The sequence below is a fragment of the Podarcis raffonei genome, chromosome 4, assembly GCF_027172205.1.
Source record: "Podarcis raffonei isolate rPodRaf1 chromosome 4, rPodRaf1.pri, whole genome shotgun sequence".
In the NCBI taxonomy this organism is placed as follows: domain Eukaryota; kingdom Metazoa; phylum Chordata; class Lepidosauria; order Squamata; family Lacertidae; genus Podarcis; species Podarcis raffonei.
In genome coordinates, this window is record NC_070605.1 from 699,633 (window position 1) to 719,866 (window position 20,234).

The 20,234-nt window shown below is 47.6% G+C and overlaps 1 protein-coding gene and 1 pseudogene across 3 annotated transcripts in view; one reads left to right on the forward strand and one right to left on the reverse strand.

Annotated features, from left to right (window-relative positions):
• LOC128412026 (zinc finger protein 420-like) overlaps positions 1 to 20,234 on the reverse strand; it is a 342,858-nt gene that overhangs the window by 190,836 nt on the left and 131,788 nt on the right. For 2 of the 3 annotated variants that reach the window (XM_053384806.1, XM_053384803.1), the window contains exon 1: positions 5,040 to 5,362. The exons of the other annotated variant lie outside the window; for it this stretch is intronic. The gene's annotated coding sequence lies outside the window, so the exon portion shown is untranslated. Of the gene's footprint in view, positions 1 to 5,039; positions 5,363 to 20,234 lie in introns of those variants that run through there. 3 annotated transcript variants of the gene reach the window in all.
• The window catches only part of LOC128412189 (zinc finger protein 420-like), a 215,270-nt pseudogene that overhangs the window by 130,547 nt on the left and 64,489 nt on the right, over positions 1 to 20,234 (forward strand).

Below are 20,234 nucleotides of genomic sequence, written 5' to 3' on the forward strand. Positions count from 1 at the left end.
AAGAATAATAATTTATTTATTCCCCGCCCATCTGGCAGGGCCTCCCCAGCCACTCTGGGCGGCTTCCAAAAAAATATTAAAATACCGTAATACATCAAACATTAAAAGCTTCCCTAAACAGGGCTGCCTTCAGATGTCTTCTAAAAGTCTGATAGTTGTTGTTCTCTTTGACATCTGGTGGGAGGGCGTTCCACAGGGAGGGCACCACTACCGAGGCCCTCTGCCTGGTTCCCTGTAACTTGGCTTCTCGCAGGGAGTGAACCGCCAGAAGGCCCTCAGTGCTGGACTTCAGTGTCTGGGTAGAACGATGGGGGGTGGAGACGCTCCTTCAGATATACTGGGCCTTTGAGGCCGTTTAGGGCTTTAAAGGTCAGCACCAACACTTTGAATTGTGCTCGGAAACGTACTGGGAGCCAATGTAGGTCTTTCAAGACCGGTGTTATATGGTCTTGGCGGCCGCTCCCAGTCACCAGTTTAGCTGCCGCATTCTGAATTAGTTGTAGTTTCCGGGTCACCTTCAAAGGTAGCCCCACGTAGAGCGCATTGCAGTAGTCCAAGCGGGAGATAACCAGAGCATGCACCACTCTGGCGAGAAAGTCCGCAGGCAGATAGGGTCTCAGCCTACGTACCAGATGGAGCTGGTAAACAGCTGCCCTGGACACAGAATTGACCTGTGCCTCCATGGACAGCTGTGAGTCCAAAATGACTCCCAGGCTGCGCACCTGGTCCTTCAGGGGCACAGTTACCCCATTCAGGACCAGGGAATCCTCCACACCTGCCCGCCTCCTGTCCCCCAAAAACAGTACTTCTGTCTTGTCAAGATTCAACCTCAATCTGTTAGCCGCCATCCATCCTCCAACCGCCTCCAGACACTCACACAGGACCTTCACCGCCTTCACTGGTTCTGATTTAAAAGAGAGGTAGAGCTGGGTATCATCCGCATACTGATGAACACCCAGCCCAAACCTCCTGATGATCTCTCCCAGCGGCTGCATGTAAATGTTGAAAAGCATGGGGGAGAGGACAGAACCCTGAGGCACCCCACAAGTGAGAGCCCAGGGGTCTGAACACTCATCCCCCCCCACCACTTTCTGAACACGGCCCAGGAGGAAGGAGCGGAACCACTGTATGACAGTGCCCCCAGCTCCCAGCCCCTCTAGACGGTCCAGAAGGGTGTTATGGTTGATGGCATCAAACGCCGCTGAGAGATCCAGCAGAACTAGGAAACAGCTCTCACCTTTGTCCCATCAACCAGTGCGACCAAGGCAGTTTTAGTCCCATGATGAAGCCTGAATCCCGACTGGAAGGGATCCAAATGGTCTGCTTCTTCCAGGTGTGCCTGGAGTTGTTCAGCAACCACTCGCTCAATCACCTTGCCCAAGAATGGAAGATTTGAGACTGGGCGATAGTTGGCCATCGTGGCCGCATCTAAAGATAGCTTTTTAAGAAGCGGTTTAATAACCGCCTCTTTGAGCGGGTCTGGGAAGGCTCCCTCATGGAGGGAAGCATTCACCACCCCACGAAGCCCATCGCCCAGCCCTTCCAGGCTAGCTTTTATAAGCCAGGATGGGCAAGGATCAAGGAGACAGGTGGTTGGATTCACTTGTCCAAGCAGCCTGTCCACATCCTTGGAGGTAACAAATTGGAATTGATCCCACGCAACTTGACTAGACAGAACTCTAGCACTCTCCCGCCCCGGCCCTGCTCCCACGGTGGAGTCTACTTCTTCCCGAATCTGAGCGATTTTATCTGCAAAAAACTTTGCAAAATCATTGCAGGAAATCATGTGGCCCGTACTGGGCCCCGATGTTGCAGGTGGTTCCGCTAAATTGTGAACCACCTGAAAAAGTCTCCTGCTGCTGTTTTCTGCAGATGCAATAGAGGCGGTGAAGAACGTCTTCTTTGCCGTCGCTATTGCCACTTGGTAGGCTCGACATTGAGCTCTAACCCGTATCCAGTCAGCTTCAGAATGGGTTATCTGCCACCGGCGCTCTAGCCGTCTCAACGATTGTTTCATTGCCCTCAGATCCGTGGAAAACCACGGGGCTGTCTGGGCTCCATGCAATTGGAGAGGGCGCTTCGGAGCCAAACAGTCAATAGCCCTGGTTAACTCCACATTTCAGCGAGCCACCAGGGAATCAGCTGAAAGGCCATCAACATGGGATAAAGCATCCCCTACCACTCTCTGGAAACCATTTGAATCCATTAAGTGGTGGGGGCGGACCATCTGCATTGGTCCTACCTCCCTGCAGAGGGAATGGGTCGCAGAGAAGTCCAGTTGCACCAGGAAGTGGTCTGACCATGGCACTTCTTTCGTTTCGCTTTTACTTAGTGTCAGATCACCAACATCCATAGAGGTAAACACCAGGTCCAAGGCATGTCCGCGGCTATGGGTTGGGCCAGACTTATTCAGGGACAGCCCCATGGAGGCCATGCTTTCCACAAAGTTCCGAGCGGCTCCTTGTAAGGTCGTGTCGGCATGGATGTTAAAATCCCCTAGGACGATCAAACTAGGTGTCTCCAGGAGAACATCCGCCACGACCTGAAGTAGCTCGGGTAGGGAATCCTTGGTGCAGGGAGGTCAGTACACCAAAAGGAATCCTGTACTGCCCCTATTGCCCAACTTCCAGAACATGCACTCGGAGAACTGGGTCTTCCCAATAGGACGCCTGGTGCAAACTAATGACTTCCTAAAAATCACTGCAACCCCCCCTCCCCGCCCACATGACCTGGGTTGCTGTGCGTAAGAGAAACCTGGTGGACAAGCAGCGGCAAGGACAGGCCCATCTGCTTCATCCAACCAAGCCTCTGTTACACATGCCAGGTCAAGTCCTCCATCCATGATCAAGTCATGGATGGCAGTGGTCTTATGAATCATTGACCTGGCATTGCACAGCAGCACCTTCAGGTCATGTGGGTATCCCTTGCTGATTCTAGTATCCGGTCAGGACCAGACCCGGAGGCAGGGATAGTCCTCAAACAACGACTAAACCTGCCTCCTCTGTAACAACATGGTCTGGTCTTAGCGTAACTCCTCCTACCCGTGATCACTGAGATCGGTTGTCCCAGTGCATCCCCGCCCCCCCCCCCCCGTGGAACATGCCCCAGCCATTTTGTGGGCTGGGACCCACTCCCCGGCAGCCCTGACCCCTCCCCTTAAGAACAAAATAACACCTTAAAAAAAACACAATAGAACAATACTAACAAAAAAACTGTAAAAATTACAAAAACATCAAAATCAAACAAATTCCGAAACCAAACCAAACATCCATCCCACCCCCACCCCACCCCACATACAAAACATTCAAAAGAAATTTTTAAAACATTTTTAAAAACACTCTGTGCCCCTCCAGCAGTAACAGCAACTATCCTAGTGAGGCCCCGCCCTGGGCCAGGTGGTGAGTGGCGGGAGCAGGGCCCTCAGGCCCTCACACAGGGGAGTCCTCTTCACAATACACTGGGTATCTTGCTCTTTGGCTGTCTGCACTGCTGCCTGGAGTGGCTCCCTCAGCTCAGAGCTCTTCAGCTCTGGGTTCTTGTTAGCTTCCTCATTCATAGACTCCATATCTGCACAGACTGCAGTTTGGTCAGGAGACATGAGGTCGTCCTCACAGCAAGAGTCTGTCCACCCTCACCAGCCTCAGACCTCAAGGAAACCTGGCTCCTTTTTCATGGTTCTCCATTTTAACCTCTTTCATGTTGTCATCTTTCATAACCTGTCAGCAGGACTTGGAATGCAGAAGAACAAGAAGGAGGAAAACCCACTGCCAGCACCTGTGTTCCAGAAGATCACCCACCTTCACTCCCTTTCTAAGTTTGTCCCCTCTGGGCACCCTTTGATCTTCTGCCAAGTTTTGTCGGTCTTAATGAGAAGCTCTAGCAAATCCTAGAAAGCAAATACATTGTTCTGTTACAGAATTTGTAGGTCAGGAGAAGAAACAAGATCCCTGAACAAGCATGGATGAGTCTTGCCAGGAATCAGGACTGGACGGCACCAGAGCCCAAACTGTGAGATACCTTTTTGAAAAGAAAGAGAAGGAGGAATGCAAAATGTGGAGGCAACTGAAGGGGTTTCTGGGAGATGAATCAGCCTGGCTGCTCCTGCCTTCCAGTCAATGCATGAAATCAGAACTGACTGACAAGGGAGTCATTTGAAAAATGGATGCTTGGCTCTAGAGGGGGTCCTCATCCGGGGGTCCTCAGGAGTTGCTCTCCCCCCACCCCCACTTCCGGGCACATTTCTCCCCTGCTTCTGTCTCCTTTTCTTGCACTTGGACTCTCTGCCGCTCTCAAGACAGACTCCTGGGGTGGGGTCTCTTTTTCTTTGCTCTGAGGGACAGGTATGTATCTAGTCAACCCCCTGAGGGCCAAGTGGGTGGGGCCAAATACATCTCCTTTGGAATTTAGGCAGCTAATTTATTATTATTATTCTCTTAGATGGCTGAACACACACACAGCCATTGATGTCAAGGTCCCTGGAGGCTCAGGGAGTAGCAGCGCCCATTTCCGGCTGCTTTGCCAGCAACAATCCCTTTGGGACAGAGAGGATGTGGTCCTGGGATGCCATGCTCTGGGTGCGAGGGGATTGCTGCAGTGGCCTCCGTGGGGAGCTGCCCTGGGAGACGCTGGGAAACTGGTTCCCAATGCAGCAGCCAGACTATGGGCTGGGATCCCTCTCTTTATTCCTGGCCTCTCTTTCCCACCTTTTTTTTTGGGGGGGGGGCTAGTCCACCTCCTTGTCCAGCTTTGGAAAACCATTTGCACCTGTTCCCTCTGTTGTGCAATGGGACTCCTTTGTTTAAAGAAGCAGATTTCGTGGGAGTCATTGTTTTTCTGAAGGGGGGGGGCGGAAGGCCAAATGAGTTTGGGATCCTCTGATCTGCAGGAAGGAGAGTGCTGCAGACCTGGCCCCTCCCTGGCAGGACACTCTACACCCTGACTTGCCCCCCCCCCCGCAGGAGCAGATCAGGCCCCCCAGGCCTCCTCCCCTGCTGCAGCCCTGGGACCCCCACCAGATCCCAGAGAGAGGGGAGACTCACCAGATCCCAGGAGGGGAGAGCGAGGCAGCCCTTGCAGGAGAGACACCCAAGCAGGAAAGGACTGGGGAGGGAGGGGCCTTGGCTCTGGAGGACCTGCCCCCCTTGCTTCCTGGCCTCTCTAGGAAGGCAGCTCGGTTCCCTTTAACCCTTGCAATGCCAAGCCCACCCACGCCTGTAGCCAGGCAGAACCTCAGAGTTCCATGATTTTCTGCTATTTGCGATGGCTGTAGAGGGCCAGCTGCCCCCCTGGCGAGGCCACTGCCCGCCTCTCCTCTTGGCTGGGCCCTGAGCACCTCCCTGCCTTGGCCTGCAGCCCCATCTTCTCGCAGGCTTCCTTCCCCGCGGCTGCCCCGCCTAGGCCAGCCCGGAGGAGGAAGAGCAGCTCGCCTTCCTCAGACCCGCCTGCCAGCGGAGACACAGGCCGGCCGGAGGATTGGCCGCCTTTCTCGGGCTATTTCGGAGCGCTTTGGCCCAAGCTGCCTCTCAACTGCCGGATCAGCGGAAGCAGCCTCCTCCTCGCCCTCCCAGCCAATGGGCAGCCGAGCTTCCCGCAGTCCGCAGTCGCCTGCCCAATCAGCAGACACGCCCGTCCCGCCCAAAAGCAGGGAGAATTCAGCGGGAGCCAGAAAAGGTCCTCTCACACACGGGAAAGCAGATGGTTGACCTGAAGGTCTCAGGATTAAACGCGGTTCTGCAGGCACAGCTTCCCTCCAATTCAGTTGCTGCACTTCAGGGAGATGTTCAGGTTTCCAGAATAGGTGGTGAGAGGCTGAACTCTCTTTCTGCGGCTTCTCTCTCATCCCCTCAGTTATGAGGGGTCTTTCCGTGAGGTACTTTTGACACAGCCCAGCTTCCTTCTCAGCGAGGGGCCACTTTTCTCTTAGCAATCCCACTTCTGAGGTATTTACCTTTGTATGCCAGACCCAGGGGATCCTCTCAGCCCTTGCCACGGACTTGGGAATCTCCTTTTCCTAGAAGATCTCTCTCCTCCTGACTGGAAGGAGACTCCAGAAGAAGAGGAGAGTCTTCCCACAGCTTCTCCCTCCAGCTTCGCTCCCATCTGAATACTCCCTTCAGACCCTCAACATGGTCTCCCCATCTCAGCTGTGAGGCTCCTTCCTCTGGCTCCATAGATATTCTCCTCAGAGCGGAGGATCCACTCAGATCAGAGCCACCTCTCCCTCCCTCCACCCTCTCCCCATCCCCATCTTCTCTGGATCATCCCTCTCTCCCATCTCAAATCCAGCCCTTTCTAAAAGATTCCCTCAGAAATGGCCCTCTTTATTTTCCCTCCATCCCTCTTTTGTAGGGTAGCCAATCAGAGAGAGGCCCTGGCCTTCTGGTGGAGTTTTGAGGGACGTGGGTTGCCTTTACCTTTACACCCCAGACTGAGGGATGCAGGTGGCACTGTAGTCTAAACCACAGAGCCGATCAGAAGTTTGGTGGTTCGAACCTCCACGACGGGGTGAGCTCCCGTTGCTCGGTCCCTGCTCCTGCCAACCTAGCAGTTCAAAAGCACGTCAAAGTGCAAGTAGATAAATAGGTACCGCTCCGGCAGGAAGGTAAACGGCATTTCCGTGCGCTGCTCTGGTTCGCCAGAAGCGACTTAGCCATGCTGGCCCCATGACCCGGAAGCTGTATGCCGGCTCCCTCTGCCAATAAAGCAAGACGAGCGCCGCAACCCCAGAGCCATCCACGACTGGACCTAACAGTCAGGGCTCCCTTTACCTTTTACACCCCAGACTCTGCTCTGGCTATGCTGTCCGTCCCAGCAACCAACTGCCTCGGCAGGCCTTGCAATCTCCCCACTGCTTGAGCTCCCCCCCAAAGGGTGAAATATACTCGGAGTATTGATTTCATGCTCTTTATTTCAGCTCCTAGTATGCAGTGAATGAATTTCCCCCCAAACCTCTGGCTATCTATACATTATTTATACAGTGGGTCCCACGTGATTGGCTGATTCATGTCCCCTCCTAGAGCCTGAATGGACTGTTCCTACAGGCCAATCAGGTTGCTGCCTTCTGGATCCTACCTGCATATTGTTCTAGGATCCAAGCTCAGTACATATAGGAGGTTTGCATTCATTGTCCTCAATGTACGCTGGTTGCCTACGTCTAAGTTGATGCCTGGGGTGTTCCTCGGTTGGGGGTTCTGGTTCTGGCTCATGTTCCAGGGCTGCTGGATGCTCAGGGCCATTTGGTCTGGCACAGCCGGCCCACTCAGTCACAACTCTGGTTCCTGTGGCCGCTCGGCCTTGGCGGTCATCTCTGTGCAGAGTGGTTCTGCCGCCCCTGCCCACTCCTCCTGCTCTATGGGCCTCACCGCCCAGCTGCCCCCTTGGGACCCTTCTGTCCGGCCCTCCTCCCAGTTTTCTCCCAGGAACGGTCGCTGTAGCTCACCGCAGTGGCGGTGTCAGCATTGCCCACCCCCCCCGCCCGTTAGCACCTCATAATACATGGGGCAAGTCGCCCTGGTGACTGGCAGTTACCCATGACGGCCTGCCCTGAAATTCTTTGTGTACACTGGGTCCGGGGGTCCATGCTTCACCCCGCCGCTGCCTCGTCCTGAGCTCTGTTGGGGTGAAGGTGGTCAAGTCTTATTGTGAGGCGCTGGCCTTTAATCGTTCCGCTGGGCTCTGGCCGGTTGTTGTGCTGGGATTGCTGTGCTGAGCTAGAAGGAATGTGGTGAGGTGGTACTCCCAGCCCCCTTGCATCATGCGGCAGAGAAGAAGAAGATGAAGAGGAGTTTGGATTTGAAATCCCGCTTTATCACTCCCCTTCAGGAGTCTCAAAGCAGCTAACATTCTCCTTTCCCTCCCTCCCCCACAACAAACACTCTGTGAGGTGAGTGGGGCTGAGAGACTTCAGAGAAGTGTGACTGGCCCAAGGTCACCCAGCAGCTGCATGTGGAGGAGCAGAGACGCAAACCCGATTCCCCAGATTACGAGTCTACCGCTCTTAACCACTACACCACACTGGCTCTCGGTGGTCTCGGGTATCTTTGGTGCTCTGCACTGTGTGCTCTGCTTTGCTATTGGTGGTTGGGTGGAACGGTGGCAAGCAGACGTGGCGGGTGGCATTTTGCACTGTGAAAGTCTGGAACTCCTCTGACGTGAATTCAATTCTGTTGTCTGAGACGAGGGTGTCAGGAAGCCCGTGGGTCATGAACAGCCTACGTAGTACCCAGATGGCCACGGCCATAGAAATGGAACCATTCCAGGGTGACCTCCAGTCATTTGGTGTTGGAGTCCACCACTACGAAGGATGTTTTTCCCTGGAAGGGGCCAACGAAGTACATGTGCAGGCAGGACCATGGCTCTTGGGTGGACTCCCAGGACTGGATGGGGGCCCTCAGGGGATCCAGGTGGGACTCCTTGCAGGTCTGGCAGTATTTAACCCAGGCCTCTATCTCTCCATTGATCCGGGGCCACTACACGTAACTCCTGGCAAGGGCCTTCATTCTCACTAACCCTGGGTGTCTCTCGTGTTTGGCTGTGAGGAACTTTTGGCGGAGTGGCTGGGGAACTGCCACCCTCCTCCCACATAAAAGCCCTGGGCTGTTACTGGGCCATCCCTGCCACACCCAGTCCAGGACCTGGGAGATGACCCTATCTTTCTTGGAGTGGCACACTAGTTCCTGCACCTGATTGGGGCAATCAGGAAGCAGCTCCAGGTTCATGACCTCTTGGCGGGCACTGGGCTGGGGTTGGTCTATGGTAGTGGTAGCCGGCTGAGGGCATCCACATAGCCCATCGCCTTCTTGGGCTGATGGACCAGTGCATACTGGTAGCCGGCAAGGAAAATCAATGCGGGGGGACAGTACTTGGGGGGGGTCTGCTTCTCAGGGACTAACAAGCCGAGCAGCGGCTTGTGGTCAGTCACCACAATAAAGGGCGCCCGCGCATGAAATCATGAAAACACTTTACCCCCTTCACGATTGCGAGACCCTCCTTGTCAATTTGCGAGTAGTTCTGCTCAGCTGCGGTGAGGATCTGGGAAAAGTACGCCACCAGCACTTCTCTCCCATCTGAAAGGTGGTGCCCCAGGATGGCGCCAATGCCATAGGGCGAGACGTTGCATGCCAGCACCACCAGCAGCCTCTCGTCAAAGTGCGCCAGGACCGAGTTCAAGATGAGCAAGTCCTTGACTGCCTGGAATGTGGCCTCCTGGCACTGCCCCCACACCCACAAGGGCTGCTCATCTAGGAGCCTGTGTAGGGGTTCCGCTACCGCCGCCTTATGAGGAGGGAAGGTGTGGTAAAAGTTCAATAGACCCAAGGCGGCCTGGAGTTCGGCCTTACCCTTAGGTGCCAGGGTGTCGCAAATGGCCTGCACCTTGTTCCCGGTCGGGTGGACCCCGTCTGTATCCATCGTAAATCCCAGAAAGTCCACCTGGGGCACTCCTAGTAGACACTTTTCCCGCTTCATCTTGAGCCCAGCAGTCTGGAAACAGTGCAGGACAGTGCAGAGGCAGACCCTGAACTCCCTCGGCATGGGCCCAGCAATCAACACATCATTGAAGAAGGGAGTGACACCGGGAACCCCTTTGAGGAGAGTCCATTAGATTCTGGAAGATGCCTAGCGCCACGTTGATGCTGAATTGCTGTCGCTTGACCCAGAACGTGCCCCTGTGCTTTACAATCGTCTGTGCCTCAATGGTGGCCTCATCCACCAGCAACTGCTGACAGGATTGGGTCAAGTCCACCGGCACCAGGTACGTGTTGCAGCACCCCACTTGTCACTTTTCCCCAGGAAGGTGAGGAACCATGAAGGAGTACTGTTCAGGTTATGTCAGCAAAATCCACCTAACAGTTACCTTGTTCAGCCGACATTTTACCAGCTTCCTCACATAAATATCACAGGGGACTTTGTCAAAAGCCTTATTGAAATCAAGATGCACTATTTCCACAGCTGTCCCCTGATCAACAAAGATTTTAACTCCATCCAAAAGAAGGGGAGGAGAGATTTCTCTGGCTTGACTTGTTTTTGAGAAAGCCATGCTTTCGTCCTGTATGTTTATATTGTGAAATCTTCAGACGAAGGGCACATAAATTTTAAAAACGATTATAAATAAGGATATTGACAAGCTGGAACATGTGCAAAGGAAGGTGATTCATGCATTTAATTTGTATACCCCCCTACCCAGCAGTGCCAACTGAAATGAAATATTGGTGGGGGGATCAGGTAAGGCCCGCCTTGCACAATCAATCACATGATGCATGCGTGCCATTGGAATGGCAATGCCTATCAACTGGGTGGGTGCCCCCTCAAATATTTTATTGGGGGGGCAAAGAACCCTTGGCCTCTAAGAGTTGGCTCCTAATCACTACACCCCCAGGTCTAAGGACGGTTACGACATAAAAAGACAAAATAAAAACAAAAAATACACATCTGTAACCCCCCTCCCAACATTTTAAAAGGACATTAGATGTCAAAGGTCTACTTAAAAAGGTGCATATTAGCCTGATGTCTAAAGCTATACTGAAGGGTTTTTCCAAACTATGTATGAATTCTCTGATGCCTAGTGAGATGGGAGCTCTGACTGAAGCTCTTTCCACATTCCACACACTGATAGGGTTTCTCCCCTGTATGAATTATTTGATGGGAAGTGAGATTGGAGTTCTTATTGAAGCTCTTTCCACATTGCATACACTGATAGGGTTTCTCTCCCGTATGAATTCTTTGATGGAAAGTGAGACTGTGGCTGTGACTGAAGCTCTTTCCACATTCCACACACTGATGTGGTTTCTCCCCTGTATGAATTCTTTGATGCGCAGTGAGATGGGAGCTCTGACTGAAGCTCTTTCCACATTCCATGCACTGATAGGGTTTCTCCCCTGCATGAATTCTCTGATGGGAAGTCAGAGAGGAGCTATGAGTGAAGCTCTTTCCACATTCCACACATTGATAGGGTTTCTCACCTGTATGAATTCTTTGGTGGAAAGTGAGACTGTGGCTCTGACTGAAGCTCTTTCCACATTCCACACACTGATAGGGTTTCTCCCCTGTATGAATTTTTTGATGGGAAATGAGATGGGAGCTCCTCCTGAAGTTCTTTCCACATTCGATGCACTGGTAGGGTTTTTCCCCTGTATGAATTCTCTGATGCTTAGTGAGAATGTGGCTCTGACTGAAGCTTTTTCCACATTCCACACACTGATAGGGTTTCTCACTCGTATGAATTTTTTGATGGGAAGTGAGATGTGAGCTCCTCCTGAAACTCTTTTCGCATTCCACGCACTGATAGGGTCTCTTTCCTGTGTGAATTCCTTGTTGGGAAGTGGAGTGGGAGCTCTGACTGCAGCTTTCTCCACACTCCAAATTTTGATGTGGCTTCTCCTTTATGGGAATTTTGTTGTGGTCACCCTTGTTCTCGATTTCCAATTCATCACAATCTGCAATGGAGACAAAAAGGGATTAGAGCCTCAGGAAGAAATGGAGAAGAACTGAAGGGAGTTGGGTGTGTGTTCAATACCATTTTTTGTTTATCAATATCCAACATATTTATTTTTAGATTCACATGGGTTGTTAAATGTGGCTTTGTTTGATATACAGTGGTACCTCTAGTTACGAACTTCTTTCATTCCGGTGGTCTGTTTTTAACTCAAAACTGTTCTTAACTAGAGGCGTGCTTTCACGAATGGGGCCTCTTGCTGCCGCTGCACTGCCGGCAAATGATTTCCGTTCTCATCCTAGCGCAAAATTCTCAAGCCAAGGTTGGAAAGATTAAACATGGGCTAAAACCCATGGTAACTGGACAGCGAACAATGGGAAAGTGTTATTTGGAGTGATGAGACCCAAATCTCCTTGCTTGGTAGTGATGGCATGAAATGCATGAGGAGAATGGGAGAAGATTTACATCCTACTTGCATTACACCGACCGTGAAACACCCAGTTGGTGTTAGTATTTTCATTCTCCCATTGCAGGGTCCTATGATCCTATATTTACATTCCTTGCTGTTGGGTGTATGGGAACGGAAGTTAGGATGATTTTACTTCCTCTCTTTGTCCTTCTCTTTTGACTTAGAGGAGATGGCCCTGTTTCTATGTTTTCTCTGCTGTAAATAAAATTCTCGATGCTACAATCCTGCACAGTCCGATATCGCTAAACTCTGCTAATGCATGCTCTCACCCCAGGGTGGGAGCCGAAGTGTCATACTGGACAGAGCATGAAGGGTTGTTCCCATAGATAGTGTGATGATCTGGGGTTGTATGACAGAAAAAGGTGTGGGTAGAATTTGCATCATTAATGGGAATGTAAATGACCAAACCCCTTCATGGATCACTGCCTTGCCGTGGCGAAGGGGCTTGAATAACTCAGAGAAGCTATGAACTATGCCGAGCAGGGCACCCAAGATGGACAGGTCATAGTGGAGAGTTTTGACCCACCGTGATCCACCTGGAGGAGGAACCGGGAAGCCACTCCAGTATCCCTGCCAAGAAAACTCCATGGACAAAGCGAAAGGAAAGTCCAATGATGTAAAGAAAAATATTGCATAGGAACCTGGAATGTAAGAACCATGAACCTTGGTAAGTTGGATGTGGTCAAAAATGAGATGGCAAGAATAAATATTGACATCCTGGGCATCAGTGAACTAAAATGGATGGGAATGGGCAAATTCAGTTAGGATGGCCATCATATCTACTACTGTGGGCAAGAATCCCGTAAAAGAAATGGAGTGGCCCTCATAGTCAACAAAAGAGTGGCGAAAGCTGTACTGGGATGCAATCTCAAAAATGATAGAATGATCTCGATACGAATCCAAGGCAGACCTTTTAACATCACAGTAATCCAAGTTTATGCACCAACCACTGGTGCTGAAGAAACTGAAATTGACCAACTCTATGAAGACTTACAACACCTTATAGTAGTGACACCAAAGAAGGATGTTCTTCTCATTATAGGGGATTGGAATGCTAAAGTAGGGAATCAAGAGATAAAAGGAACAACTGGCAAGTTTGGCCTTGGAGATCAAAACGAAGCAGGGCAAAGGCTAATAGAGTTCTGTCAAGAGAACAAGCTGGTCATCACAAACACTCTTTTCCAACAGCACAAGAGACGACTCTACACATGGACATCACCAGATGGGCAGCATCGAAATCAGATTGATTATGTTCTCTGCAGCCAAAGATGGAGAAGCTCTATACAGTCAGCAAAAACAAGACCTGGAGCTGACTATGGCTCAGATCATCAGCTTCTTATAGCAAAATTCAGGCTTACTTTTTTTAAAAAAAGTTTTTTATTTATACAACAAGAAAAACAAACAAACAAAAAACACAAATACCAAATTACACACAAATTACAAAAATAACCATAGACACATAATATTCTTAGCAAACAATGAAACATCTATTGGTCTTAACACTAAAGACCCAACCTCCTGTCTATTCCATACTTCAAATTCATATTACTTATTGCCAATACACATTTTTTGTCATAATTAAACTTATTCTCATTAAATCTAATTTCTTATATCTACCTTGCAACTATTACTGAAGTTCCTCGAATGCTGCAACAGAATTTAAACTACTATATTTATTTTTCAGATATTCTTTAAAAACCTCCCATTTAGAAACAAATTCCTGTTTTGATTTATTCTTTATTTTTTCTGATAAACCATCTAATTCGGCATATTCTGTCAGCTTTTGGATCCAATCTTGAATAGAGGGGATTTCATTACTCTTCCATTTTGCTGCGATCAAAACTCTTGCTGCCGCCGTCGCATATAAAAAGATACCCTTCCTCTTTTGTGGAATATCCAAATCTGTTATTCCCAGGAGGTAGGCCTCTGGTTTTTTATTGAAAGAGATCTTTAGCATTTTTTTGCAGTTCTGCATGTATACTCTCCCAGAATACCTGTATTTTCCTACATATCCACCACGTATGGTAGAATGTTCCTGAGTCTCCGCATCTCCAATTACTTGATACATTTTTATACATTTTTGAAAGCTTCCATGGTGTTAGATACCATCGATGTTGCATTTTTTGAAAGTTCTCTCTAATCGTGTAACAATTTGTGAATTTCCAATTGATCTTCCATAAATTTTCCCATTGGGCCATGGTTATTGAGTGGCCAAAATCCTGGGACCACCTCACCATTGCCACTGTTACCTCCTCCTCCTTGACTGTTCAGTCAAGGAGGAGTCGGTAAGTTTTGGAAAGAGTTTTTCTTTTAGAATTTACAAGATCAGATTTGAATCGGGAAATTTCTGTTGAGAACCCCTTTTGTTTGTCAGATTTAAATTTTTCAAATAACTGATGGTATTGGAACCAGTCTGAAATGTGGTCTCTTATTTCCTCAAAGTTTTTTAATTTTATTTGGTTATTTTCGTTTTTTAGAAGTATTTTATATGTTGGCCAGCTTTCCTGAGTATTTTTCCGTTTTACTGCTATGGCTTCTACTGGAGAAGTCCACCACGGGACTTTAGGCTCCATCAGGTCTTTATATTTTTCCCATACAGCAAAGAGTGACTTTCTTATTATATGGTTGGTAAAGTTTTTATGAATTTTCGCTTTTCCATATATTAGGTAGGCGTGCCATCCCCAACGGTTGTCAAAACCTTCCAGGTCCAGGAGGTCCGAATCCTGCAATGTGCACCAATCTTTTAGCCAGGTGAAACAGGCTGCCTCGTAGTAAAGTTTTAGGTCGGGTAGGGAAAAGCCTCCTCTCTCTTTTATGTCTATTAAGATCAGGTGTTTAATCCTAGGTTTCTTCCCTTCCCACAGGAATTTGGAAATTTCTCTTTGCCATATCTTGAGACAACCTGCTTCACCCAGTATTGGAATCATTTGAAATAAAAAGATTAATTTTGGAAGCACATTCATCTTTATAATGGAAATACTACCCAGAAATGTTAATTTTAGTTTACTCCAGGTTACAAAGTTTTTTTCTAATCTCTAACCAAGTTTTGGTGTAATTATCCTGAAATAAGTTTATGTTCTTGGGGGTGATCCAAATACCCAGGTATTTCGCTTTTGAGGAGATTTTCAGGCCCAATATTTTTTCTAAATCGTCCTTTTCTTCTGTGATTACATTTTTAACTAGCATTTTTGTTTTTGTTATATTGAAGCCTGCCACTTCTCCAAATTCTTTAATCAATTCCAGCACTCTTTTCAGACTTTCTTTAGGGTTTTCAGTCATAACAAGTAAATCGTCCGCAAAAGCTTTAATTTTATGTCGGAAACCAGCCGTCACAAATGGTGCAGAGCATAGAAAAAAGACACAGTGAGACAGCAGTATTTTCAGGATGGAGGGCAGCTCCTTCGACTTCTCTCCTGTCCGGTATCTTTTATTATTACCCTTTGTTCTCTCCTCTCTCCTGTCGCATGGCCGTTTGCCAATGTCTCACGTTACCTACATCCGGTTCTGACTTTTTACCCACCCATCGCCATATAGGGTCATTGCCCAGAGGAAACACAACTCCAGTTAAAGTCAATACATTCCAATACATTGTAAAGCTTGGAGTGCTGGTCACGAGGTCAGGGGGCCCCTGCAATATTACAAGCCTAAGGCTTTATGACTCCCACATGCCCTCTTTCTTTATTTTATTAATCAGAGTCATAAATGTTGGTACCAATACGGTTATATCGAGTGCGATAAGCGACTCGTGTGAGACTGGAAGCGGGCCGCGGACTGGAGAACCATGCAGTACATACAGAGATTAAAGAAGGAATACATTGTATACAGCAACACAAAATAACGCAAATAACTACTATAAGGATCACTAAAATCAATAAATGTCGAAGCCAACTTCCATCCGGAAGCCAAGAATATAAGAATTCTGATTCCAAGCTGCATGGTAGGCTTCCTTTCTAGTTTATTAGCCATGCACTGGTGTCACTCCTATAGCACTGAGATTGGTCACTGTATGTTCCTGTAAGAGAACAAGAGCTATTAAAAGTGAATTTCAATGTATATTGACAGTTTGGATATATGCCCCATGATTCTTTCCCCTCTTTAATTTGAAAACAAATGGGGGCAGGCTCATGGAGGGTCAAGTGTACTGGAGGCCAAGAAGATTGCTTAGGGGATATAATATTTGTAAATCGAAAAAATCCGTTGACAGGCACACCATGAAGCATTATGCCTGAATGACTGGCAAAAGGGGGCATGTGCATACACAGCCAGCATCTAGAAGCATTCAATAAACTGGTAAACATAATCATATCTTGTACAAAAATATTATCCCTCCATATCTTATGATAATTTTCTCCCCTAAAAGTCTTATTCAACAACGCTGTTCTTATAGTTCGAGAGTGGCTGAGCCGTGGATGCTGCCAGTCAGAGTAGGATTCTGATGACAGCGGCTTGCCAGCTGATAAGGTGAAATCTGGTGGTTTCAACTGGACTGGGTCGTCTGCTTCTCTTCCTTGTATAACGGTGCAGCAAAGGATGGCAAGGCAAATGGTTAGGAAGGCGAACACTGCCAGATGCAGTTCGTGTGCAGAACGTCTAGGTGGCACATGCGGAAAGGTTTCAATGCTTCATCCACAAAATGTTGACAAAGTGTAGGGGAGTTCCGCATGCCTTGAGGCAGAACAACCCACTGATATCGCTGGGTGGGCTGCGAATTGTTATATACTGGCAATGTAAAAGCAAACCGTTCCTGTCTGCTGGGGCCAGTGGGATGAAGACGGTTCAATGTGGCCGAAAGTCAATTGTTCAAAAATAAGCTGTTCAGAAACAAGCTGGTGCCGTTGCTGCGGATTTTTCTTTTGGTAGAGCCGCTGTTCTACCCACACTGGGGTATCGGTGATCCTGGTTTGCCACACTGGAAACATGTTGTATCGGTGGCTACAGGCTGGTTTTTATTTAACGCTGCTGTTAACAGATGAGCTGCTGTACCTACAGACTGACAAATGTGAAGTATAGCTGCTGTATCTGTGGCCGGATTATGTATTATGGGTCTCAACGCAAGTTTACAATCCTCGTTGGCATTTTCAAAGGCCAATTGTTTGATAATTATTTGTTTGGCTTCAGGATTTTCAATTTGGCGACTCACTGCTGTAAGCAGCCTGTCCATGAAGGAGGAATATGATTCTCTTGCCTCTTGCCTGATCGACCCCCATCTAGACTGAACACTGGTGGGCTCTGGGATTTTTCTCATTGCTTGTTTAGCAGCAAGAGCAGTGTCCCTCAATAAGATTTGCAGCAGTGTGGCTTGTACTGAAGCCTGAGCGAAGGGACCACGCCCCATCATGGCATCTAGGACTTCTGCGAGGGTAATATTTGGATTATTCCCTCTGATTTGTTGCAACAAAGCCGGGGCATAAACATGGCAGGCAGTTTCCCATTCATGGGCAAACAATACACCTGCTGATGGGGGTAACACTGTACGTGCCAAAAGCTTGATGTCATCTGGAACCAAAAGCTGGGCTAATGTGGCTTCCAAAAGAGCCTGTGTAAATGGGGCTTGAAGTCCGCTTGTCCGGACTGACGATTGCAGCTCTTTCAAGATTTTAAATTCAAAAGGTTGGTGCTGGGCTTGAGTTCCTGCTGGAGCACCAGCAGGGGGCACAATGACGGGAAATGCCACAGTATCCTGAATTAAGGAACAGGCAAGGACTGCACGTTGAAAAGGGGTGGCTGGTTCTGCCGCTGAAAGAATAGGGTCATTTCCAGCCAGACCACGGTATTTTTGCAGGATTGGGTCCTCTGGTGAGGAAGTGTAGTCCGGAGGCTTGGGGTCTGGGGCTGCTGGCAAGGCGAGGGCTGGAACAGGCGGCATCACAGCAGGCTGGATTAAAGAAGCCGGGGGTGATGTTGGCAATACAGCCATGGAGATATTTTTTGGAGTTAAAGAGCCCATGGCGTAACGAACCTTGCACCATGCATTTAGAATCCGAACACCAATGCTGGGGTGTCCATGAAAATGTGTTCCAATCTTATCCCAATGTTTTAATTCCCATGTCCCAACTGCAGGGAACCAGGGGCAATGCTCATCGATGGCCAGAATGAGCTGTATCAAATCACCCTCAGGAACTTCCAATTTGTTGGAGGAGAGGAGAAATTTTAAGTCTTTTAAAAATTTCTGTTGGGGAGTAGACAAAGAGCTGCCCATTTTTCAAAAATCAAAATAAAAGGGATCGACTCACCAGGGATCCGAAGATGATTCAGCGCTGTGCAACCCTTGCCGGGCGTAGTGAGTCGATGATCAAGAAGCCTCACACTGTTTCCTTTGAAGTCAGCCTCACACTGTCTTCTTTAGTTAGCCTCTTCTTTTAAGTTTGCCTCTTCTTTTAAGTTAGCCTCTTCTTTTAAGTTAGCCTCACACGAGGCACCACTTGTCGGAAACCAGCCGTCACAAATGGTGCAGAGCATAGAAAAAAGACACAGTGAGACAGCAGTATTTTCAGGATGGAGGGCAGCTCCTTCGACTTCTCTCCTGTCCGGTATCTTTTATTATTACCCTTTGTTCTCTCCTCTCTCCTGTCGCATGGCCGTTTGCCAATGTCTCACGTTACCTACATCCGGTTCTGACTTTTTACCCACCCATCGCCATATAGGGTCATTGCCCAGAGGAAACACAACTCCAGTTAAAGTCAATACATTCCAATACATTGTAAAGCTTGGAGTGCTGGTCACGAGGTCAGGGGGCCCCTGCAATATTACAAGCCTAAGGCTTTATGACTCCCACAATTTTATATGTTTTGTTTCCCAGAGTGATGCCTTTAACAAGCTGATCCTTTCTTATCTGATTGTTCAAGACTTCCATCACCAAGATAAATATCAGTGGTGACAGTGGGCAGCCCTGTCTGGTTCCCTTGTTTATTTTGCACTCTTCAGTAATTCTTCCGTTGATGATCAATTTTGCTTATTGTTCCAAATAGATGGCATTTATTCCTTTACAAATATTTTCTCCCAGTCCGATTTTTTTCAATAATTTTTTCATAAACTTCCAGGACACATTATCAAAAGCTTTTTCAGCGTCCACCAACATAATAGCTGCTGGTTTATCAATTTTAATATCCAAATATTCTAATACATTAATCACACGTCTAATATTGGATTGCATAAATCGTCCGGGAAGAAATCCAGTTTGATCTTTATGAATTATCTCTTTCAGCACCATTTTTAATCTATTTGCAAGAATGTCTGCGAATATCTTGTAATCGTTATTTAGCAGTGCAATGGGTCTGTAATTGGCCATGTTTGAGGCATCTGTTCCCTGTTTGTGGATAAGAGTAATAAAGCTGTCCTTCCAGGTTTTCGGTAGCTTTCCATTTGCCAAAATATTATTCATTAGGTCTTTCATGGGAAGAAATAATGCTTGTTCTAACTTTTTATAGTAATCAGCTGGGAGACCATCTGGGCCCGGTGTCTTTCCTAATTTTGATCTCTGTATAGCTTGTTGCACCTCCATAGCTGTTATTGGTGAATTCAAGATTTCAGTTTTTTCCTTAGGTATTATTGGTAGCTTATTTTTGCTCAAATAATCAATTATTTTTTCTAGAGTCTCTGGACCTTCTTTATATAGTTTTCCGAAAAAACTAGCAAAGTTTTTACTAATTTCCTTCGGTTCTTGAATCCATTTGTCTTCATTTTAATTTTATTGATAATTCTATCTTCCTTTTTCTTCTTTAATTGCCCGGCCAAAAGTTTTCCAGGTTTATTTGCAAACTCAAAATTTCTATGTCTCAACCATTTTATCTTCCATTCCATCTCTTCATTTATTATCATGGAGAATTGCGTCTGTAAAATTTTTATACTTTGCTTAATTAGTTCATCATCTGGTTTTTGGAAAAGGATCCTTTCCTTTTTTCTAATCTCCTCCCATATCTCCATTTTCTTCTTCTCCTTTATTTTCCTTTGGAATGCGTTTTGTTGGATAAAGAAGCCTCTTATGACGGCTTTACCCGCATCCCAAACCGTCTCTAGATCTACTCCTTGATTTAAATTGATCTTAAAATATTCTTCTAAGATTTGCTTGGCCTTCTGTACAGTTTTTTCATCGTTTAGCATACTCTCATTAAGTTGCCACCTTTTAACCTTTTCGATATACGATATCTTTATTGTCATTGTCCCTTGCGGAACAATGAAATTGAAAAACTACATAAAAACTACATAAAACTACCATGAAACTACATAAAACTACATAAAAACTACATAAAATTACATTAAAACTACATAAAACATTCAAAAACCCCTAAAAACTCTAAAACCCCATTTTAAAATACACTATACTACAGAGACCCC